Raw genomic sequence first — 25,201 nt, 5'->3', positions numbered from 1 at the left:
TGTGATGCGGGCCACAGCATTGCGGAGATCTTGACGCAGCAGCATGACATCGGCGCCGACCGCCCCAATTTTGGCATCAAGCATGTCCCTGGACTGCGTAATGGCGGCCATCAGGGCCGCATTGTCAGGGCCTGAGGTCTGGCCACCTCCGGAGGCCCCAGACCCTCCGCCGGGCCCGGTGAACTTATCAATCGGCCCCTGCTTGGTGGACCCCGTGCCGCCCCCACCTCTCGTCATGGTCAGTGGCAGGGAAGAGGGCCTCCCTTCCCTCGCTGTGGGCCCCTTGTCTACGGCAATTCAACAGCAGCGTCCAACCGGGGGAGCCAAGGAGACTCCGTCGGGGCTTGCACGCCGTTCCCAGTGGGCAGTCGCTGCACCAGGTCAGGGCCTCCAGGAACCCCGGTTCGGGCTTCGCCCAGGAATGTCTCAAGAGCCCAGGATGTCCAGCCCCGTCGTCCACCAGGCCACCCCACAGCTCACTCGCACCTCACAGCAGCTGATGAAGCAGGGCAGGCACCCGGGTCTTCACACCGACCAGCCCAGATCACTTCCCAGGGCACAAGTCTCGGCACAGCGCCCCAGCGTAGGTCCACCAGAGGGAAGGAGGAGGGGGGGGGCACTCACTGTGTGTCTCGGGCTATCCGCAGGAGGCCTCCAGGCACTATCCGGGCAGCAGGCTCGTCCCTCAAGGCAACTCCAGGTCCAGCCCTCGCAGTCCGAAGTGGCATGCAATTCTCCAGCTCCCCGGCTGCACCGAGCCCACCTCTCCGACCAAGAGCCAGGGAACCCCGGCAGGCAGGCTGCAATGTCACTCCAAAGCCCCAGGGTGCGAGGCAGGATCCAGCGGGGACCTCCTCCGTCGTGACACCGGCCCCAAGCAGGCCCGGGAACTGGCCAAGGGAGGCGCGCCCCAGAGCGCACGGTATGGGGAACACACGGGGCCACCGGGCAGTCGGCTCGAGCCGCTTCAGGGCCCCCCCAGACGTGGGCAGCGGACGCCGCGCACAGCAAGTGCCACACCGGCACTAGGAGCAAGCCCCAGCGACCCTCGGTCCCCCTGGCTCGGACCGGTCCGGGGTCGCGAAAATCGAGGCCCCGGTCTCCCGGGGTCCGCACAGGCCGCGGCGCCCCAACTCCGCCTCAGGAACACCCCGGTGCAGCCTCCAGCGTCCTAGGCACCCCCAGCTGGTCCCGTGGGCTCCGGCGCCGATGCGTCTGGGCGGGGGAATCTCCTCCGGCCGGCCCGACCACTGGCCGTCGGCCCCGGGTCGTGAAAATTGAGGCCCCGGCTCCACTCTTGGACTGCAGGCCGCACCGCGCTGCCAACAATCTCGGATCACCGGAGCCGCCGATGACGCAGGGCGGCACACCGGACAGGTCTCGGTGCCACCCGGAACACTCCTAGCACAGGTAGGGCGGTTTGCGGGGCTCGGGGGCCAGGATAACAGACGGACAGTGTTTGGGCCGGCGGGAGCTCCTCTAAGCTGCGACCGCCATCTTCGCCCTTCAAGCCACGCCCCGCTGTTTGAAATTTCTGACTTGACTTTTTGCATCATTGGTGATGCATGTGTTTAACATTGAGCTTTGGAAAAATGAAAAAAAATAGACTTTGGGGATTGTTTACTAGGGCAAGTGATACATCAAATTAAGACTCATATTAAACTGAACCTCAAGCTGAAAAAAAAAACAAAATAGCATTTACGATCACTTTTTATAAGCGACTTTAACAATTGTTTTTTTAGCTATATTAAAAAACAAGGTAACGCCGTAAATTTTAGAAAAGAGATTTTTTCAAAGTAAAACATAGGTGTGACCTGCCTTCACATTAGGCTTCATAAACAAAAGAAAAAACATCTCTATGTGTTATATTCACTTTTTAATAACACATTTTCGTTTTAGGCACAAGCAAAAAGCAGCATTGGTGATGCATGTGTTTTTCAATGGGGTTTTTTAAAGTCTACCAAAATACGGTTTACCAATACATTTTCATTATTTTGTCTTTGGTATCTCATAATGCACATGTTAATAAACAGGTTCATGCATTATTAGCTAAATAGCATAAAAACACACTGAATTATTAACAATAATCTTTGAGATTTGGGTGACCAGATGGCCGGAAATCGAAAATCGCCTCGTATGGATTCAACTTCCATTTCGTGCACTTTCTATGTGGGCCACATGCATAAGAATTGGTACAATAATGCATACGGATCTTAGCTAGAATCTGCAATTGAAATTAAGTCTTTAACTTATATGCTTCAAGAATTATAGGGCACATTCTGCTATGTATAATATCCTATCCATTTCAATGGGACGACCAGATGGCCGCAAATTGAAAATCGCGTCGTATGGATTCATATTGCGTTGTATGTACCTTACGTGTAAGCCACATGCATTTAAAATGACACAATGTAGTAGGGTATGCTATAGAATGTGTTGCAGTTGGAAATCAAGCTCTATCTAGTATGGATCATGACTGATGACACAATATACGTGACTCATTTTGCAAAAAATGGAGGCAAATTTGATAAAACATGCGTTTAATCACTGAATGATTCTTACCACTTCTAAGCATGGCACAGGCATGACAATGACCACAGGGCAGTGGCATGATGGTAACTGTATGCTGCACTCAGAATTATGGATCCAGATTGTATGGTTTTAGAATTATGGACCACAACGTAAGGCATATTTTTTCACACATGTGACGTTATTGAAAAACATCATACATTCAACTTCACATTTTGTAGCCAAAAGCATAAAGTGTTCTTCAACACACATGAAAGTGAAAAATAAAAACTTTTCCTGAAGATTACACTTGATTTGTACCTTGTCCCTATAAGCCACAAATATGAGAGTTACCACTATAAAGTGTAGATGTCTTAGCTACATACTGTGATTGAAATTAGGTCAGTACCTCATATGGTTCAAGATTTATAGTGCACCACATACTATGTAATATATCCTATCCATTTCAATGGGTGACCAGATGGCCGCAAATTAAAAATCGCCTCATATGGATTCAAATTGCTTTGTATGCACCTTGTGTGTGAGCCACATGCATATAAAATGGCATACTGTAGTAGGCTATGTTATAGAATGTGTTGCAGTTGGAAATCAAGCTCTATCTAATATGGATCTTGACTGATGACATAACATACGTGACACATTTTGCAAAAGCTGGAGGAATTTTTTTAAAAATATGTGTTTAATCGCTGAAAGATTCACACCACTTTGAAGCTTTCCACATGCATGAAAATGAACACAGGACAGTGGCATCATGTTAGCTTAATGCTGCACTTCCAATTATGGATCCAGATTGTATGGTTTTAGAAGTATGGGACAAAATGTAAGGCATACTTTTTCGTACATGCGACGGTATTGAAAAACGTCAAACATTCAACCTCAAATTTTGACAACTTTACAATACGCCACACACATAATAATTCACATGGGTAAGATGCACATCACTAGGAACAAAGTGCTGTTTAAATTATGTCTCTATAATGTACAGACTATGAATTATAGCCAAAAGTATAAAGTGTTCTACAACACACATGAAAGTGAAAAATAAAAACTTACCTGAAGGTTACACTTGATTTGTACCTTGTCCCTATAAGCCACAACCATGAGAGTTACCACTATGAATTGTAAATGTCTTAGCTACATACTGCAATTGAAATTAAGTCAGTACATCATATGCTTCAAGAAATAGAGTGCACTACATCCTCTGTAGTATATCCTATCCATTTCAAAGGGTGACCAGATGGCCGCAAATTAAAAATTCCCTCGTATGGATTCAAATTGCTTTGTATGACTGTTTTCAGGTCCCTGTAGCCACCAGGACCCCATAATATATCTCAGATGATATAACAAGAGTGGCTAGGGCTCATTTCCAGCCTCCAGGTACATGTCTGACTCCTATTTGTGACATTTCGAGGTGTTTGGGATCAAACTCATTTTTCCCAATATAGGCCATAGAGCTCAGAGTCACATCACATTGAGCTCAGAGTCACATCAAATTTCTAGTTCTGGACCTAAGGACCCCTTAGTATACCTCAGATGACATACCAGGAGTGTCTAAGACCCATTTCTGGCCTCCAGGGATGACTTTTTGAAGTTTTGGGGTTTAAGGGGGCATAGTCACTTCTTCCATCCAGGCTACGTTGCTCAAAATCGGGTACGATGTCAGGTTCTTCCCTTGGCTGGAAGCTGAAAAAAAAACTTCAGATAATAGCAAAGGTAGATAGATCAAATGAAAGCATCAGATCTGAGCTTTCTAACAAGTATATTTAGGTCATGGGTACTCACAAAGTGACTGTGATATCCATTCTGAGCTATTTGGAAAATTAGCAAATCTTGTCAAAAAAACTTTTTTTGACGATTTTTGCTAATTTTCGGTATCAACCCTCATGACTGTTTTCGGGTCCCTGTAGCCACCAGGACCCCATAATATATCTCAGATGATATAACAAGAGTGGCTAGGGCTCATTTCCAGCCTCCAGGTACATGTCTGACTCCTATTTGTGTCATTTCGAGGTGTTTGGGGTCAAACTCATTTTTTCCATTATAGGCCATATAGCTCAGAGTCACATCACATTGAGCTCAGAGTCACATCAAATTTCTAGTTCTGGACCTAAGGACCCCTTAGTATACCTCAGATGACATACCAGGAGTGTCTAAGACCCATTTCTGGCCTCCAGGGATGACTTTTTGAAGTTTTGGGGTTTAAGGGGGCAAAGTCACTTCTTCCATCCAGCCTAAGGTGCTCAAAATCGGGTACAATGTCAGGTTTTTCCCATGGCTGGAAGCTGAAAAAAAAACTTCAGATAATAGCAAAGGTAGATAGATCAAATGAAAGCATCAGATCTGAGCTTTCTAACAAGTATATTTAGGTCCTGGGTACTCACAAAGTGACTGTGATATCCATTCTGAGCTATTTGGAAAATTAGCAAATCTTGTCAAAAAAACTTTTTTTGACGATTTTTGCTAATTTTCGGTATCAACCCTCATGACTGTTTTCAGGTCCCTGTTGCCACCAGGACCCCATAATATATCTCAGATTCTATAACAAGAGTGGCTAGGGCTCATTTCCAGCCTCCAGGTACATGTCTGACTCCTATTTGTGACATTTTGAGGTGTTTGGTGTCAAAATCATTTTTTTCCATTATAGCTCCTAGATATCAGAGTCACATCAGATTTCTAGTTCTGGACCCAAGAAGACCATAGTATACCTCAGATGACATACCAAGAGTGTCTAAGACCCATTTCTGGCCTCCAGGGGTGACATTTTGAAGTTTTTGGGTTTAAGGGGGCAAAGTGACTTTTTCCACCCAGCCCAATGTTCTCAAAATCGGGTACGATATCAGGTGTTTCCCTTGGCTGGTAGCGGAAAAAAAACTTTATATAATATCAAAGTTATATATATCGCATAAAAGCATCAGAGCTGACCTTTCTAACAAGTGTATTCATATCTTGCGTTCTCAAACAGTGTCTCTGATATCCATTCTGAGCTATTTGGAAAATTAGCAAATCTTGTCAAAAAAAATTTTTGGACGATTTTTGCTAATTTTCAGTATCAACCCACCTGACTGTTTTTGGGTCCCTGTGGCCACCAGGACCCTATATTATATCTCAGGTGATATAGCAAGAGTGTCTAGGGCTCATTTCCAGCCTCCAGGTACATGTCTGAGTCCTATTTCAGACATTTTGAGGTGTTTGGTGTCAAATTCATTTTTTCCATTATAGGCCCTAGATATCAGAGTCACATCACATTTCTAGTTCTGGACCCAAGAACACCACAGTATACCTCAGATGACATACCAAGAGTGTCTAAGACCCATTTCTGGCCTCCAGGGGTGACTTTTTAAAGTTTTTGGGTTTAAGGGGGCAAAGTCACTTTTTCCACCCGAGGTCGTGGAACTCGGAGCTGGGTAAAAGTTTAGCTTGAGTGCCCTCCCCATGGAGGTCAAAAATGTTATTGCATCAAAATCATTTAAAAACTATATAGGTGTAATTGTAGTGCCCTGAATGCTATATGGCTGCATTTTCACCGTTCTAGGTATTTACAAAATGAATTTCTAACACTTTTGAAGTCTCCATGAAGTGAAAAATGACTAAGTCCAAAAACTTCACTGGTGCATCAAAGTGGTCAAAAAAGGTCAACATTGGGTTAAAATTAACAAAACATAGTGCTGCAGTGGTCCAATAGCAGGCTAAAGACATAATGAATGACACAGAATGAACAGTTTTAGTAAACACTTTGAAAATTCGATTTTCAATTTCAGGGGGACAAGGTCATGGAAGTCATGGAACTCCGAGCTGGGTAAAAGTTCAGCTTAAGGGCCCTCCCCATGGAGGTCAAAAATTTTATTACATCAAAATCTTTTAAAAACTATATAGGTGTAATTGCAGTGTCCTGAATGCTATGTAACTGCATTTGCACTGTTCTGTGTGCCTCCAAAATGAATTTCTAACACTTTTGAAGTCTCCATGAAGTGAAAAATGACGAAGTACAAAGACATCATTGGTGCATGAAAGTGTTTAAAATCGGTCAAAAATGCATAAAATTGAAAAAAACAAAGTGCTACACTGGCCCAATAGCAAGCTAAACACACAGTGAATGACCCAGAATGAATATATTTACAAATTACTTGGAAAATGCTATTTTAAATTTCAGGGGGACGAGGTCACAGAAGTCATGGAACTCCGAGCGGGGTAAAAGTTCAAACTTTCCACCCCTCATGGAGGTCAAAATTTTTAATTCATCAAAATCATTTAAAAACTATATAGGTGTGATTGGAGTGTCCTGATTGCTATATAGGTGCATTTGCACTGTCCTGTGTGCCTCCAAAGTGACTTTCTAACACTTTTGAAATCTCCATGAAGCAAAAAGTGACTAAGTCCAAAGACCATTTGGAGCATCAAAGTGTTCAAAAACGGTCAAAAATGCATAAAAACGAAAAAAAACAAGTGCTACAGTGGCCCAATAGCATGCTGAACACACAATGAATGACACAGAATGAATAGTTGTACACATTACTTTGAAAATGCAATTTTAAATTTCAGGGGGACAAGGTCACGAAAGTCATGGAACTCCGAGCGGTGTAAAAGTTCAACCTTTCCCCCCTTATGGAGGTCAAAATTGTAATACATCAAAATCATTTAAAAACTATATAGGTGTGATGGCAGTGTCTTGGATACATCCCACATGAATTTTAAACACATTAGGAGCATCTCTGATCAAAATAACCATAAAATTCCCAAAGCTGCATCAGTGCTTCAAAGTGCTCCAAAACGGTCAAAAATGGACGAAAATGAAAAATATTCTCCATATCTGAGTTTTTATAACATTCCTTAGATAATGTATATCTTGAATTAGTTTTAAATCCTTTTATTAAAAAGTTTCTTTTCTATGCTGCACTGGTGCAACGCCTCAAGTCTGAGAAGCTGCACCAGTGCAGCCGAAGCAGCACTGGTGCAGCCGAAGCAGCACTGGTGACCAATCCGAGAAAAAAAATGTGTTTTTTTCCCTGGGCCCCTCCCCCAAACGAAAACACATTGACCTGAAGCCTAAGTGTATTCTGAGTCATAAAAAGTTTATTAGATGAAAAAATATTGTACGGGCACTTTTTTGCACAAAAAGTCACTTTTTGGCACTTTTTTGAGAGAAATAAAATAGTTCGCAGATTTTTTTAAATCGACCGAATTAAAAAAAAAATGCTCTTGTTGGATGGCTTTGGACATAAGGCCGCATAAACAAAAGGAATTTTTCAAATATCTGTTTTTCTCACTTTTTTATTGCTGTTTGAAATTTCTGACTTGACTTTTTGCATCATTGGTGATGCATGTGTTTAACATTGAGCTTTGGAAAAATGAAAAAAAATAGACTTTGGGGATTGTTTACTAGGGCAAGTGATACATCAAATTAAGACTCATATTAAACTGAACCTCAAGCTGAAAAAAAAAACAAAATAGCATTTACGATCACTTTTTATAAGCGACTTTAACAATTGTTTTTTTAGCTGTATTAAAAAACAAGGTAACGCCGTAAATTTTAGAAAAGAGATTTTTTCAAAGTAAAACATAGGTGTGACCTGCCTTCACATTAGGCTTCATAAACAAAAGAAAAAACATCTCTATGTGTTATATTCACTTTTTAATAACACATTTTCGTTTTAGGCACAAGCAAAAAGCAGCATTGGTGATGCATGTGTTTTTCAATGGGGTTTTTTAAAGTCTACCAAAATACGGTTTACCAATACATTTTCATTATTTTCTCTTTGGTATCTCATTATGCACATGTTAATAAACAGGTTCATGCATTATTAGCTAAATAGCATAAAAACACACTGAATTATTAACAATAATCTTTGAGATATGGGTGACCAGATGGCCGGAAATCGAAAATCGCCTCGTATGGATTCAACTTCCATTTCGTGCACCTTCTATGTGGGCCACATGCATAAGAATTGGTACAATAATGCATACGAATCTTAGCTAGAATCTGCAATTGAAATTAAGTCTTTAACTTATATGCTTCAAGAATTATAGGGCACATTCTGCTATGTATAATATCCTATCCATTTCAATGGGACGACCAGATGGCCGCAAATTGAAAATCGCGTCGTATGGATTCATATTGCGTTGTATGTACCTTACGTGTAAGCCACATGCATTTAAAATGACACAATGTAGTAGGGTATGCTATAGAATGTGTTGCAGTTGGAAATCAAGCTCTATCTAGTATGGATCATGACTGATGACACAATATACGTGACTCATTTTGCAAAAAATGGAGGCAAATTTTATAAAACATGCGTTTAATCACTGAATGATTCTCACCACTTCTAAGCATGGCACAGGCATGACAATGACCACAGGGCAGTGGCATGATGGTAACTGTATGCTGCACTCAGAATTATGGATCCAGATTGTATGGTTTTAGAATTATGGGCCACAACGTAAGGCATATTTTTTCACACATGTGACGTTATTGAAAAACATCATACATTCAACTTCACATTTTGTAGCCAAAAGCATAAAGTGTTCTTCAACACACATGAAAGTGAAAAATAAAAACTTTTCCTGAAGATTACACTTGATTTGTACCTTGTCCCTATAAGCCACAAATATGAGAGTTACCACTATAAAGTGTAGATGTCTTAGCTACATACTGTGATTAAAATTAGGTCAGTACCTCATATGGTTCAAGATTTATAGTGCACCACATACTATGTAATATATCCTATCCATTTCAATGGGTGACCAGATGGCCGCAAATTAAAAATCGCCTCGTATGGATTCAAATTGCTTTGTATGCACCTTGTGTGTGAGCCACATGCATATAAAATGGCACACTGTAGTAGGCTATGTTATAGAATGTGTTGCAGTTGGAAATCAAGCTCTATCTAATATGGATCTTGACTGATGACATAACATACGTGACACATTTTGCAAAAGCTGGAGGATTTTTTTTTAAAATATGTGTTTAATCGCTGAAAGATTCACACCACTTTGAAGCTTTCCACATGCATGAAAATGAACACAGGACAGTGGCATCATGTTAGCTTAATGCTGCACTTCCAATTATGGATCCAGATTGTATGGTTTTAGAAGTATGGGACAAAATGTAAGGCATACTTTTTCGTACATGCGACGGTATTGAAAAACGTCATACATTCAACCTCAAATTTTGACAACTTTACAATACGCCACACACATAATAATTCACATGGGTAAGATGCACATCACTAGGAACAAAGTGCTGTTTAAATTATGTCTCTATAATGTACAGACTATGAATTATAGCCAAAAGTATAAAGTGTTCTACAACACACATGAAAGTGAAAAATAAAAACTTACCTGAAGGTTACACTTGATTTGTACCTTGTCCCTATAAGCCACAACCATGAGAGTTACCACTATGAATTGTAAATGTCTTAGCTACATACTGCAATTGAAATTAAGTCAGTACATCATATGCTTCAAGAAATAGAGTGCACTACATCCTCTGTAGTATATCCTATCCATTTCAAAGGGTGACCAGATGGCCGCAAATTAAAAATTGCCTCGTATGGATTCAAATTGCTTTGTATGACTGTTTTCAGGTCCCTGTAGCCACCAGGACCCCATAATATATCTCAGAGGATATAACAAGAGTGGCTAGGGCTCATTTCCAGCCTCCAGGTACATGTCTGACTCCTATTTGTGACATTTCGAGGTGTTTGGGATCAAACTCATTTTTCCCAATATAGGCCATAGAGCTCAGAGTCACATCACATTGAGCTCAGAGTCACATCAAATTTCTAGTTCTGGACCTAAGGACCCCTTAGTATACCTCAGATGACATACCAGGAGTGTCTAAGACCCATTTCTGGCCTCCAGGGATGACTTTTTGAAGTTTTGGGGTTTAAGGGGGCATAGTCACTTCTTCCATCCAGGCTACGTTGCTCAAAATCGGGTACGATGTCAGGTTCTTCCCTTGGCTGGAAGCTGAAAAAAAAACTTCAGATAATAGCAAAGGTAGATAGATCAAATGAAAGCATCAGATCTGAGCTTTCTAACAAGTATATTTAGGTCATGGGTACTCACAAAGTGACTGTGATATCCATTCTGAGCTATTTGGAAAATTAGCAAATCTTGTCAAAAAAACTTTTTTTGACGATTTTTGCTAATTTTCGGTATCAACCCTCATGACTGTTTTCGGGTCCCTGTAGCCACCAGGACCCCATAATATATCTCAGATGATATAACAAGAGTGGCTAGGGCTCATTTCCAGCCTCCAGGTACATGTCTGACTCCTATTTGTGACATTTCAAGGTGTTTGGGGTCAAACTCATTTTTTCCATTATAGGCCATATAGCTCAGAGTCACATCACATTGAGCTCAGAGTCACATCAAATTTCTAGTTCTGGACCTAAGGACCCCTTAGTATACCTCAGATGACATACCAGGAGTGTCTAAGACCCATTTCTGGCCTCCAGGGATGACTTTTTGAAGTTTTGGGGTTTAAGGGGGCAAAGTCACTTCTTCCATCTAGCCTAAGGTGCTCAAAATCGGGTACAATGTCAGGTTTTTCCCATGGCTGGAAGCTGAAAAAAAAACTTCAGATAATAGCAAAGGTAGATAGATCAAATGAAAGCATCAGATCTGAGCTTTCTAACAAGTATATTTAGGTCCTGGGTACTCACAAAGTGACTGTGATATCCATTCTGAGCTATTTGGAAAATTAGCAAATCTTGTCAAAAAAACTTTTTTTGACGATTTTTGCTAATTTTCGGTATCAACCCTCATGACTGTTTTCAGGTCCCTGTTGCCACCAGGACCCCATAATATATCTCAGATTATATAACAAGAGTGGCTAGGGCTCATTTCCAGCCTCCAGGTACATGTCTGACTCCTATTTGTGACATTTTGAGGTGTTTGGTGTCAAATTCATTTTTTTCCATTATAGCTCCTAGATATCAGAGTCACATCAGATTTCTAGTTCTGGACCCAAGAAGACCATAGTATACCTCAGATGACATACCAAGAGTGTCTAAGACCCATTTCTGGCCTCCAGGGGTGACTTTTTGAAGTTTTTGGGTTTAAGGGGGCAAAGTGACTTTTTCCACCCGACCATAAAAATCCCAAAGCTGCATCAGTGCTTCAAAGTGCTCCAAAACGGTCAAAAATGGACGAAAATGAAAAATATTCTCCATATCTGAGTTTTTATAACATTCCTTAGATAATGTATATCTTGAATTAGTTTTAAATCCTTTTATTAAAAAGTTTCTTTTCTATGCTGCACTGGTGCAACGCCTCAAGTCTGAGTAGCTGCACCAGTGCAGCCGAAGCAGCACTGGTGCAGCCGAAGCAGCACTGGTGCAACAAGAGTCAAGCTGGTAGCCTGAACTTTGACCAATCCGAGAAAAAAAAAGGTGTTTTTTTCCCTGGGCCCCTCCCCCAAACGAAAACACATTGACCTGAAGCCTAAGTGTATTCTGAGTCATAAAAAGTTTATTAGATGAAAAAATATTGTACGGGCACTTTTTTGCACAAAAAGTCACTTTTTGGCACTTTTTTGAGAGAAATAAAATAGTTCGCAGATTTTTTTTAAATCGACCGAATAAAAAAAAAAATGCTCTTGTTGGATGGCTTTGGACATAAGGCCGCATAAACAAAAGGAATTTTTCAAATATCTGTTTTTCTCACTTTTTTATTGCTGTTTGAAATTTCTGACTTGACTTTTTGCATCATTGGTGATGCATGTGTTTAACATTGAGCTTGGGAAAATTGAAAAAAAATAGACTTTGGGGATTGTTTACTAGGGCAAGTGATACATCAAATAAGACTCATATTAAACTGAACCTCAAGCTGAAAAAAAAAACAAAATAGCATTTACGATCACTTTTTTATAAGCGACTTTAACAATTGTTTTTTTAGCTATATTAAAAAACAAGGTAACGCCGTAAATTTTAGAAAAGAGATTTTTTCAAAGTAAAACATAGGTGTGACCTGCCTTCACATTAGGCTTCATAAACAAAAGAAAAAACATCTCTATGTGTTATATTCACTTTTTAATAACACATTTTCGTTTTAGGCACAAGCAAAAAGCAGCATTGGTGATGCATGTGTTTTTCAATGGGGTTTTTTAAAGTCTACCAAAATACGGTTTACCAATACATTTTCATTATTTTCTCTTTGGTATCTCATTATGCACATGTTAATAAACAGGTTCATGCATTATTAGCTAAATAGCATAAAAACACACTGAATTATTAACAATAATCTTCGAGATTTGGGTGACCAGATGGCCGGAAATCGAAAATCGCCTCGTATGGATTCAACTTCCATTTCGTGCACTTTCTATGTGGGCCACATGCATAAGAATTGGTACAATAATGCATACGAATCTTAGCTAGAATCTGCAATTGAAATTAAGTCTTTAACTTATATGCTTCAAGAATTATAGGGCACATTCTGCTATGTATAATATCCTATCCATTTCAATGGGACGACCAGATGGCCGCAAATTGAAAATCGCGTCGTATGGATTCATATTGCGTTGTATGTACCTTACGTGTAAGCCACATGCATTTAAAATGACACAATGTAGTAGGGTATGCTATAGAATGTGTTGCAGTTGGAAATCAAGCTCTATCTAGTATGGATCATGACTGATGACACAATATACGTGACTCATTTTGCAAAAAATGGAGGCAAATTTTATAAAACATGCGTTTAATCACTGAATGATTCTCACCACTTCTAAGCATGGCACAGGCATGACAATGACCACAGGGCAGTGGCATGATGGTAACTGTATGCTGCACTCAGAATTATGGATCCAGATTGTATGGTTTTAGAATTATGGGCCACAACGTAAGGCATATTTTTTCACACATGTGACGTTATTGAAAAACATCATACATTCAACTTCACATTTTGTAGCCAAAAGCATAAAGTGTTCTTCAACACACATGAAAGTGAAAAATAAAAACTTTTCCTGAAGATTACACTTGATTTGTACCTTGTCCCTATAAGCCACAAATATGAGAGTTACCACTATAAAGTGTAGATGTCTTAGCTACATACTGTGATTGAAATTAGGTCAGTACCTCATATGGTTCAAGATTTATAGTGCACCACATACTATGTAATATATCCTATCCATTTCAATGGGTGACCAGATTGCCGCAAATTAAAAATCGCCTATTATGGATTCAAATTGCTTTGTATGCACCTTGTGTGTGAGCCACATGCATATAAAATGGCACACTGTAGTAGGCTATGTTATAGAATGTGTTGCAGTTGGAAATCAAGCTCTATCTAATATGGATCTTGACTGATGACATAACATACGTGACACATTTTGCAAAAGCTGGAGGAATTTTTTTAAAAATATGTGTTTAATCGCTGAAAGATTCACACCACTTTGAAGCTTTCCACATGCATGAAAATGAACACAGGACAGTGGCATCATGTTAGCTTAATGCTGCACTTCCAATTATGGATCCAGATTGTATGGTTTTAGAAGTATGGGACAAAATGTAAGGCATACTTTTTCGTACATGCGACGGTATTGAAAAACGTCATACATTCAACCTCAAATTTTGACAACTTTACAATACGCCACACACATAATAATTCACATGGGTAAGATGCACATCACTAGGAACAAAGTGCTGTTTAAATTATGTCTCTATAATGTACAGACTATGACTTATAGCCAAAAGTATAAAGTGTTCTACAACACACATGAAAGTGAAAAATAAAAACTTACCTGAAGGTTACACTTGATTTGTACCTTGTCCCTATAAGCCACAACCATGAGAGTTACCACTATGAATTGTAAATGTCTTAGCTGCATACTGCAATTGAAATTAAGTCAGTACATCATATGCTTCAAGAAATAGAGTGCACTACATCCTCTGTAGTATATCCTATCCATTTCAAAGGGTGACCAGATGGCCGCAAATTAAAAATTGCCTCGTATGGATTCAAATTGCTTTGTATGACTGTTTTCAGGTCCCTGTAGCCACCAGGACCCCATAATATATCTCAGAGGATATAACAAGAGTGGCTAGGGCTCATTTCCAGCCTCCAGGTACATGTCTGACTCCTATTTGTGACATTTCGAGGTGTTTGGGATCAAACTCATTTTTCCCAATATAGGCCATAGAGCTCAGAGTCACATCACATTGAGCTCAGAGTCACATCAAATTTCTAGTTCTGGACCTAAGGACCCCTTAGTATACCTCAGATGACATACCAGGAGTGTCTAAGACCCATTTCTGGCCTCCAGGGATGACTTTTTGAAGTTTTGGGGTTTAAGGGGGCATAGTCACTTCTTCCATCCAGGCTACGTTGCTCAAAATCGGGTACGATGTCAGGTTCTTCCCTTGGCTGGAAGCTGAAAAAAAAACTTCAGATAATAGCAAAGGTAGATAGATCAAATGAAAGCATCAGATCTGAGCTTTCTAACAAGTATATTTAGGTCATGGGTACTCACAAAGTGACTGTGATATCCATTCTGAGCTATTTGGAAAATTAGCAAATCTTGTCAAAAAAACTTTTTTTGACGATTTTTGCTAATTTTCGGTATCAACCCTCATGACTGTTTTCGGGTCCCTGTAGCCACCAGGACCCCATAATATATCTCAGATGATATAACAAGAGTGGCTAGGGCTCATTTCCAGCCTCCAGGTACATGTCTGACTCCTATTTGTGACATTTCAAGGTGTTTGGGGTCAAACTCATTTTTTCCATTATAGGCCATATAGCTCAGAGTCACATCACATTGAGCTCAGAGTCACATCAAATTTCTAGTTCTGGACCTAAGGACCCCTTAGTATACCTCAGATGACATACCAGGAGTGTCTAAGACCCATTTCTGGCCTCCAGGGATGACTTTTTGAAGTTTTGGGGTTTAAGGGGGCAAAGTCACTTCTTCCATCTAGCCTAAGGTGCTCAAAATCGGGTACAATGTCAGGTTTTTCCCATGGCTGGAAGCTGAAAAAAAAACTTCAGATAATAGCAAAGGTAGATAGATCAAATGAAAGCATCAGATCTGAGCTTTCTAACAAGTATATTTAGGTCCTGGGTACTCACAAAGTGACTGTGATATCCATTCTGAGCTATTTGGAAAATTAGCAAATCTTGTCAAAAAAACTTTTTTTGACGATTTTTGCTAATTTTCGGTATCAACCCTCATGACTGTTTTCAGGTCCCTGTTGCCACCAGGACCCCATAATATATCTCAGATTATATAACAAGAGTGGCTAGGGCTCATTTCCAGCCTCCAGGTACATGTCTGACTCCTATTTGTGACATTTTGAGGTGTTTGGTGTCAAATTCATTTTTTTCCATTATAGCTCCTAGATATCAGAGTCACATCAGATTTCTAGTTCTGGACCCAAGAAGACCATAGTATACCTCAGATGACATACCAAGAGTGTCTAAGACCCATTTCTGGCCTCCAGGGGTGACTTTTTGAAGTTTTTGGGTTTAAGGGGGCAAAGTGACTTTTTCCACCCGACCATAAAAATCCCAAAGCTGCATCAGTGCTTCAAAGTGCTCCAAAACGGTCAAAAATGGACGAAAATGAAAAATATTCTCCATATCTGAGTTTTTATAACATTCCTTAGATAATGTATATCTTGAATTAGTTTTAAATCCTTTTATTAAAAAGTTTCTTTTCTATGCTGCACTGGTGCAACGCCTCAAGTCTGAGTAGCTGCACCAGTGCAGCCGAAGCAGCACTGGTGCAGCCGAAGCAGGTGAGGCCTGCCCAGGGGGCAGAGGAGGTGAGGCCTGTCCAGAGGTGCAGAGGAAGAGAGGCCTGTCCAGGGGTGCAGAGGAGGTGAGGCCTGTCCAGGGGGCAGAGGAGGAGAGCCCTGTCCAGGGGTGCAGAGGAGGTGAGGCCTGTCCAGAGGAGCAGAGGAGGTGAGGCCTGTCCAGGGGTGCAGAGGAGGCAAGGCCTGTCCAGAGGAGGGGCAGAGGAGGAGAGGCCTGTCCAGAGGTGCAGAGGAAGAGAGGCCTGCCCAGGGGGCAGAGGAGAAGAGGCCTGTCCAGGGGGCAGAGGAGGTGAGGCCTGTCCAGGGGTGCAGAGGTGGTGAGGCCTGTCCAGAGGAGCAGAGGAGGTGAGGCCTGTCCAGGGGGCAGAGGAGGTGAGACCTGTCCAGGGGTGCAGAGGAGGTGAGGCCTGTCCAGAGGAGCAGAGGAGGTGAGGCCTGTCCAGGGGTGCAGAGGAGGCAAGGCCTGTCCAGAGGAGGGGCAGAGGAGGAGAGGCCTGTCCAGAGGTGCAGAGGAAGAGAGGCCTGCCCAGGGGGCAGAGGAGGTGAGGCCTGTCCAGGGGTGCAGATGAGGGGAGGCCTGTCCAGGGAGCAGAGGAGGTGAGGCCTGTCCAGGAGTGCAGAGGAGGTGAAACCTGTCCAGGGGTGCAGAGGAGGAGAGGCCTGTCCAGGGGTGCAGAGGAGGAGAGGCCTGTCCAGGGGGCAGAGGAGGTGAGGCCTGTCCAGGGGTGCAGAGGAGGTGAGGCCTGTCCAGAGGAGCAGAGGAGGTGAGGCCTGTCCAGGGGTGCAGAGGAGGCAAGGCCTGTCCAGAGGAGGGGCAGAGGAGGAGAGGCCTGTCCAGAGGTGCAGAGGAAGAGAGGCCTGCCCAGGGGGCAGAGGAGGTGAGGCCTGTCCAGAGGTGCAGAGGAAGAGAGGCCTGTCCAGGGGTGCAGAGGAGGTGAGGCCTGTCCAGGGGGCAGAGGAGGAGAGCCCTGTCCAGGGGTGCAGAGGAAGAGAGGCCTGCCCAGGGGGCAGAGGAGAAGAGGCCTGTCCAGGGGGCAGAGGAGGTGAGGCCTGTCCAGGGGTGCAGAGGTGGTGAGGCCTGTCCAGAGGAGCAGAGGAGGTGAGGCCTGTCCAGGGGGCAGAGGAGGTGAGACCTGTCCAGGGGTGCAGAGGAGGTGAGGCCTGTCCAGAGGAGCAGAGGAGGTGAGGCCTGTCCAGGGGTGCAGAGGAGGCAAGGCCTGTCCAGAGGAGGGGCAGAGGAGGAGAGGCCTGTCCAGAGGTGCAGAGGAAGAGAGGCCTGCCCAGGGGGCAGAGGAGGTGAGGCCTGTCCAGAGGAGCAGAGGAGGTGAGGCCTGTCCAGGGGAGCAGTGTCTCTCTTCGGGGCCTGTGCATAGCGCCCCGAGGCTCAGGGTGGAGTCAGAGGCGCTGTATGGGGTGGAATGAACTCTGGGCTCCTCTGTCCTGAATGAGAATCCTTCACCAAGAGGCCTGTCCAGAGGAGGGGCAGAGGAGGAGAGGCCTATCCAGAGGAAGAAGAGGAAGACAGGCCTGTCCAGGGGTGCAGAGGAGGAGAGGCCTGTCCAGGGATGCAGAGGAGGTGAGGCTTGTCCAGGGAGTGGCAGAGGAGGTGAGGCCAGTCCAGGGGGCAGAGGAGGTGAGGCCTGTCCAGGGGTATAGAGGAGGTGAGGCCTGTCCAGGGGTGCAGCGGAGGTGAAACCTGTCCAGGGGTGCAGAGGAGGAGAGGCCTGTCCAGGGGTATTGAGGAGGTGAGGCCTGTCCAGGGGTGCAGAGGAGGAGAGGCCTGTCAAGGGGTGCAGAGGAGGTGAGGCCTGTCCAGGGGTGCAGAGGAGGAGAGGCCTGTCCAGGGGTGCAGAGGAGGAGGGGCCTGTCCAGAGGCTTGAGGAGGTGAGGCCTGTCCAGTGGGGCAGAGGAGGAGAGTCCTGTCAAGGGGTGCAGAGGAGGTGAGGCCTGTCCAGGGGTGCAGAGGAGGAGAGGCCTGTCCAGGGGTGCAGAGGAGGAGGGGCCTGTCCAGAGGCTTGAGGAGGTGAGGCCTGTCCAGGGGGGCAGAGGAGGTGAGGCTTGTCCAAGAGTGCAGAGGAGGTGAGGCCTGTCCAGTGAGTGCACAGGAGGTGAGACCTGTCTAGGGGAGCAAAGGAGGTGAGGCCTGTCCAGGGATGCATGCAGAGAAGGAGAGGCCTGTCTAGGGGTGCCGAGGAGGAGAGGCTTGTCCAGGGGTGCAGCAGATGCGAGGCCTGTCCAGGGGTGCAGAGGAGGTGAGGCCTGTCCAGGGGTGCAGAGGAGGCGAGGCCTGTCCAGGGGTGCAGAGGAGGCAAGGCCTGTCCAGGGGTGCAGGGAGGAAAGGCCTGTCCAAGGGGCAGAGGAGGAGAGGCCTGTCCGGGGAGCAGAGGAGGTGAGGCCTGTCCAGTGGTGCAGAGGAGGTGAGGCCTATCCAGGGGAGCAGTGTCTCTCTTCGGGGGACTATGCATAGCGCCGCCAGGCTCAGGGCGGAGTGAGAGGCGCTGTATGGGGTGGAATGAAGTCTGGGCTCCTCTGTCCTTAATGAGAATCCTTCACCGAGAGCTCCTGGGAGAAGCACTGAGAAGCCTGTCCAGGGGTGCAGAGGATTTGAGGCCTGTCCAGGGGGCAGAGGAGGAAAGGCCTGTCCAGGGGTGCAAAGGAGGTGAGGCTTGTCCGGAGGTACAGAGGAGGAGAGGCATGTCCAGGGGTACAGAGGAGGTGAGGCCTGTCCAGGGGTGCAGAGGAGGTGAGGCTTGTCCAGGGAGTGGCAGAGGAGGTGAGGCCAGTCCAGGGGGCAGAGGAGGTGAGGCCTGTCCAGGGGTATAGAGGAGGTGAGGCCTGTCCAGGGGTGCAGCGGAAGTGAAACCTGTCCAGGGGTGCAGAGGAGGAGAGGCCTGTCCAGGGGTATTGAGGAGGTGAGGCCTGTCCAGGGGTGCAGAGGAGGAGAGGCCTGTCAAGGGGTGCAGAGGAGGTGAGGCCTGTCCAGGGGTGCAGAGGAGGAGAGGCCTGTCCAGGGGTGCAGAGGAGGAGGGGCCTGTCCAGAGGCTTGAGGAGGTGAGGCCTGTCCAGGGGGGCAGAGGAGGAGAGTCCTGTCAAGGGGTGCAGAGGAGGTGAGGCCTGTCCAGGGGTGCAGAGGAGGAGAGGCCTGTCCAGGGGTGCAGAGGAGGAGGGGCCTGTCCAGAGGCTTGAGGAGGTGAGGCCTGTCCAGGGGGGCAGAGGAGGAGAGTCCTGTCAAGGGGTGCAGAGGAGGAGAGGCCTGTCCAGGGGTGCAGAGGAGGAGGGGCCTGTCCAGAGGCTTGAGGAGGTGAGGCCTGTCCAGGGGGGCAGAGGAGGTGAGGCTTGTCCAAGGGTGCAGAGGAGGTGAGGCCTGTCCAGTGAGTGCACAGGAGGTGAGACCTGTCTAGGGGAGCAAAGGAGGTGAGGCCTGTCCAGGGGTGCAGAGGAGGTGAGGCCTGTCCTGGGGGTACAGAGGTGGTGAGACCTGTCCAGGGGGTGCAGAGGAGGAAAGGCCTGTCCAGGGGGTGCAGAGGAGGAGAGACCTGTCCAGGGATGCAGAGGAGGTGAGGCCTGTCCAGGGATGCAGAGGATGTGAGGCCTGTCCAGGGGTGCAGAGGAGGTGAGGCCTATCCGGGGTGCAGAGGAGGTGAGGCCTGTCCTGGGGGGTACAGCAGATGTGAGGCTTGTCCAAAGGGTACAAAGGAGGTGAGGCATGACATTTTTAGGGGGGTTGCAAAGAAGGTGAAGCCTGTCCAAGAGGTGCAGTGGAGGTGAAGCCGCCCCAGGGGGAGGATAGGAGGTGGCCTGTCCAGGGGGAGTACATGAGGTGAAGCCTGTCCAGGGGTGCAGAGGTGATGAGGCCTGCGAATCTGATGCAGAAGAGTTGAGGCCTGTTCCGCGTGGGTGCAGAGGAGGTGTGGCCTGTCCAGGGGTGGAGAGGAGGTGATGCCTGTCCTGAAGGGTGCAGAGGAGATGCCTGTCCAGGGGGAGCAGAAGAGGTGAGGCCTGTCCTGGGCGTGCAGAGGAGGTGAGGCCTGTCCAGGTGCATGCAGAGGAGGTGAGGCCTGTCCTGGGTGCAGAGGAGGTGAGGCCTGTCCAGAGGAGGGGCAGAGGAGGAGAGGCCTGTCCAGGGGTGAAGAGGAGGAAAGGCCTGTCCAGGGGAGCAGAGGAGGTGAGGCCTGTCCAGGGGAGAAGTGTCTCTCTTTGGGGCCTATGCATCGCGCCCTGAGGCTCAGGGCGGAGTCAGAGGCTCTGTATGGGGTGGAAGGAACTCTGGGCTCCTCTGTCCTTAATGAGAATCCTTCACCGAGAGGCCTGTCCAGAGGAGGGGCAGAGGAGGAGAGGCCTGTCCAGAGGAAGAAGAGGAAGAGAGGCCTGTCCAGTGGTGCAGAGGAGGTGAGGCTTGTCCAGGGAGTGGCAGAGGAGATGAGGCCTGTCCAGGGGGCAGATGAGGAGAGGCCTGTCCAGGAGATTTGGAGGAGCTGAGGCCTGTCCAGGGGTGCAGAGGAGGAGAGGCCTGTCTAGGGGTGCAGAGGAGGTGAGGCCTGTCCAGGGGTGCAAAGGAGGTGAGGCCTGTTCAGGGCTGCAGAGGAGGAGAGGCCTGTCCAGGGGTGCAGAGGAGGAGAGACCTGTCCAGGGGTACAGAGGAGCTGAGACCTGTCCAGGGGTGCAGAGGAGGTGAGGCCTTTCCAGGGGTGCAAAGGAGGAGAGGCCTGTCCAGGGGTGCAGAGAAGATGAGGTCTGTACAGGGGTGCAGAGGAGGTGAGGCCTGTCCAGAGGTGCAGAGGAGTAGAGGCCTGTCCAGGGGTCAGAGGAGGAGAGTCCTGTCCAGGGGTGCAGAGGAGGAGAGGCCTGTTCAAAGGTGCGGAGGAGGAGAGGCCTGTCCAGGGGTACAGAGGAGCTGAGGCCTGTCCAGGGGTGCAGAGGAGGTGAGGCCTGTCCAGGGGTGCAAAGGAGGTGAGGCGTGTCCAGGGGTGCAGAGGAAGTGTGGCCTGTCCAGGGGTGCAGAGAAGGAGAGGCCTGTCCAGGGGTGCAGAGGAGGTGAGGCCTGTCCAGTGGTGCAAAGGAGGTGAAGCCTGTCCAGGGCTGCAGAGGAGGAGAGGCCTGTCCAGGGGTCAGAGGAGGAGAGGCCTATCCAGGGGTGCAGAGGAGTAGAGGCCTGTTCAGGAGTGCAGACGAAGAGAGGCCTGTCCAGGGGTGCAGAGGAGGTTAGGCCTGTCCAGAGAACTGTCCAGGGGTGCAGAGGAGAGGCCTGTCCAGAGGTCAGAGGAGGAGAGGCCTGTCCAGGGGTGCTGAGGAGGAGAGGCCTGTCCAAAGGTGCAGAGGAGGGGAGGCCTGTCCAGGGGTGCAGAGGAGGAGAGGCCTGTCCAGGAGTACAGAGGAGGTGAGGCTGTCCAGGTGTGCAGGGGAGGTGAGGCCTGTCCGTGGAAGCAGTGTCTCTCTGGGGCCTGTGCATAGCACCCCGAGGCTCAGAGGGGCGCTGAATGGGGTGGAATAAACTCTGGGCTCCTCTGTCCTTAATGAGAATCCTTCACCAAGAGGCCTGTCCAAGGGTGCAGAGGAGGAGAGGCCTGTCCAGGGGTGCAGAGGAGGTGAGGCATGTCCAGGGGTGCAGAGGAGAGGTCTGTCCAGGGGTGCAGAGGAGCTGAGGCCGGTCCAGGGGTGCAGAGGAGGGGAGGCTTGTCCAGGGGGAGGAGAGGAGGTGAAGCCTGTCCAGTGGTGCAGAGGAGGTGAGGTCTGTCCAGGGGTGTAGGCATAGAGGCCTGTTATGGCAACTATCAAACATGACAACTCTGATCCTCTCAGATAGATACACAGAATAAACGGTTGGGATGTTTTCAATATGTATTTTATGAACAGTTGTTTTTCTAGTGTAAAATAAATGTGCTGAGACAATCAATAGAGAGTAGAGGATATACATAACTAGAAGCACTAGAAATATAAAAGGATGATAGATTTCTACCATTCTGCTAAAATAATGAATGCATACCAGCATATAAATACATTACAGTAAAATGCGTACTCCAACGATGTAATCCTAGCTAGATGTACCTAAGTGTACCAAGCATGTATGTTGGTGTTAAGCCAAGAATCCTCCTAGGATAAATCAAACCCCATTACCTGGGACCCCCGTTATGGTCTCGAACTGGACAACCCGCAAGGGATGTTCAGACCACTGCGAGCTGGAGTGTCTGCATGCAGGAACTTCAGCATCTCACGTTAGTGTATCGGCATGGAAGTCCTGATCTCCTCTCTCTTAACTCAATAAGATGTGCTGTATTTATACAAAAATTATCTAGTGTTTCTTTGTCCCCTGTCCCTTTTATTAGCCATTTTTGGATTTGAGCATGACGTAGGGGATGAACCTTGTACATAGATATTATGCAGGTGGTGTAGCTTCTACCTGGTTTCCAAGAACCCTCATGAATATTCATTCATACTGTCCATTGATGAAGTTATAGGAGGCTATTGTTCAGGGAAAAACTTGAACTTGAACTAGGTAAAGGTTCAATCCTAAAAGGTGAAAGTATATGATATTACCCGGACCTATATATGGGTACCTATATGGAACATAACAGGTCCTCACCAGGCCACGGTTCACATCCTGGTCCTCACAAGGCCCTGGTCCATCAGGCCCCAGGTCATGTCCTGGTCCACCAGGCCCGGCTCACGACCTGGTCCACCAGGCCCGGCTCAAGTCCTGGTCCTCACAAGGCCCTGGTTCACGTCCTGGTCCACCAGACCCCGGCTCACGTCCTGGTCCTCACAAGGCCCTGGCTCACGTCCTGGTCCTCGCAAGGCCCGAGCTCACGTACTGGTCCACCAGGCTCCAGCTCACGTCCTGGTCCTCACAAGGCGCCGGTTCACATCCTGGTCCTCACAAGCCCCAGGCTCATGTCCTGGTCCTCACAATGCCCAAGCTCATGTCCTGGTCCTCACAATGCCCTGGCTCACATCCTGAGCTTCACAAGCCCCTGGCTCATGTCCTGGTCCATACCAGGCACTTATCACATCCTCATCCTCACTAGACTCCGGCTTACGTCCAGGTCCTCCCCAGGCCAAGCATAAGAGGGAGATCAATTGGTTGTTGGCCCACAATGCCACCTCAAACAGGAAGCACCATATGCAAATCAGCTTTAGACTCCTTCCAATAGAAGCAGTCCAGCCTGAAGAGCCAATGCAGATCTTTTCTGAACCGGAACTCAACCAACCCAAGACCGGTTTCAGCCTATCTGGGTCCTGACTGTAGGGTGCGGCTTCATTCCAGTGGTGCAGCGAGCACTGAACCCACATCTGGGTCCTGACTGTAGGGTGCGGCTTCATTTCAGTGGTGCAGCGAGCACGGGACCCACATCTGGGTCCTGACTGTAGGGTGCGGCTTGATTCCAGCATTGCAGCGAGCACGGGACCCACATCTGGGCTCTGACTGTAGAGTGCGGCTTCATTCCAGTGATGCAGCGAGCACGTGACCCACATCTGGGTCCTGACTGTAGGGTGCGGCTTCATTCCAGTGGTGCAGCGAGCACTGAACCCACATCTGGGTCCTGACTGGAGGGTGCGGCTTGATTCCAGCATTGCAGCGAGCACGGGACCCACATCTGGGCACACCTGGCATATTTATGAATACGGAAAATGATGGGTGGAACGTTTGAGTTCATCTCTGCCACTGGTAATTACTCTGGGACACATCCAAGCCCAACCTTCTTGTTCTTGCCCTCCGTTGCACCTCAGCATGCAGCCGATTTAAGATCCACAAAGGCAGCATAAAGGCTACCCTTGTTCAAGACCACAGTCTTCCAGTAGAGCATAATAAAACGAAATACCTGATCAATGGTACTAGTACACACCATAAAGCCTGCCTGTAGAGGAGATAAGCTATCTGTCTCTCCCACCCAATCCTTCAGTTTGTTCAAAACTAGATGCAGAATTATCTTTTAGAGTGAGTCTCTCAGGCTGATAAGCCCGTAGTTGCCTGGCAGGGATTTATCCCCCTTTTTAAAAACGGGGATAATCTCCGCCCCTTTCCACGAATCAGTAACTGGGGCACCCTGCGCAATTGCGTTAGCCACCATCGCGTTGTAGTGGCACCATTTAGATTTTTCATACAGAAATATGTCCGGCAGAATGCCATCTGGGCCCGGTGCTTTACCTTCTGTTACTGCCCCCAGGGCCAGACTAACTTCAGCATCTTCAAAAACTGTGCCTGTGTAGTACCGGCACGGGGGCTTCTCTTCCGTCCCTTCCCCTGAGCTACGTGCATATTGAGGCTTAAAGTGAGTGACCCAATGCTCCTGTGAAACGTGGTTTTGCGTCTGGGTTGGCAGACCACCCCTGTCCCACTTAGCTATGTTCCAAAACTGTTTGGGATTTTTGTTTACGCATTCTAATTTGAGTTCCTGACATCTATTCTCATCCCAGGATATTTTTGCCTTAACTTGTTCTCTTCGGTAATTATACCTTAGTTGCCGTACAGCACTGGGATTTCACTCTTTAATTGCAGCTCCTAGTTGTCTACGCACCTCTTTACATTCCATATTGAGCCACTGTGGGCCTTTCCTAGGATAGACTCCCTTGGCCTTATGGCATCCAATGAAATAAGTGCGTAGCTTGGCAAAAAAGCTAACATGGGTACCGATCACCGGGTCAGGAGCAGCTGAGTTTAGCATGCATACATCCAACTCTGAAATCGCCCCTTCAACGTCTAGGGATATTGAAGCTAAAGCTTCGGGGTGCTTGAGTATATTTGCCCATTTTAGGCGTCTCATGTCGTTTGATGGAACCACATCCTTGTGAGCAAATTACTCTCTGATCGCGTGTGTTCCCGTTGTGGTAACAAACCAAGAGTTGCACACAGGGGGTTGTGGTCACTCTCTGGCCACTCTCTTACTACCATATCCCTTAAGTGATGCCACAGTCGCAGATTGATT

This window comes from Lissotriton helveticus, assembly GCF_964261635.1.
Source record: "Lissotriton helveticus chromosome 1_1 unlocalized genomic scaffold, aLisHel1.1 SUPER_1_unloc_10, whole genome shotgun sequence".
NCBI classification, from domain to species: Eukaryota; Metazoa; Chordata; class Amphibia; order Caudata; family Salamandridae; genus Lissotriton; species Lissotriton helveticus.
The sequence above is the reverse complement of the archived record's forward strand: the minus strand, read 5'-3'. Positions refer to the sequence as shown.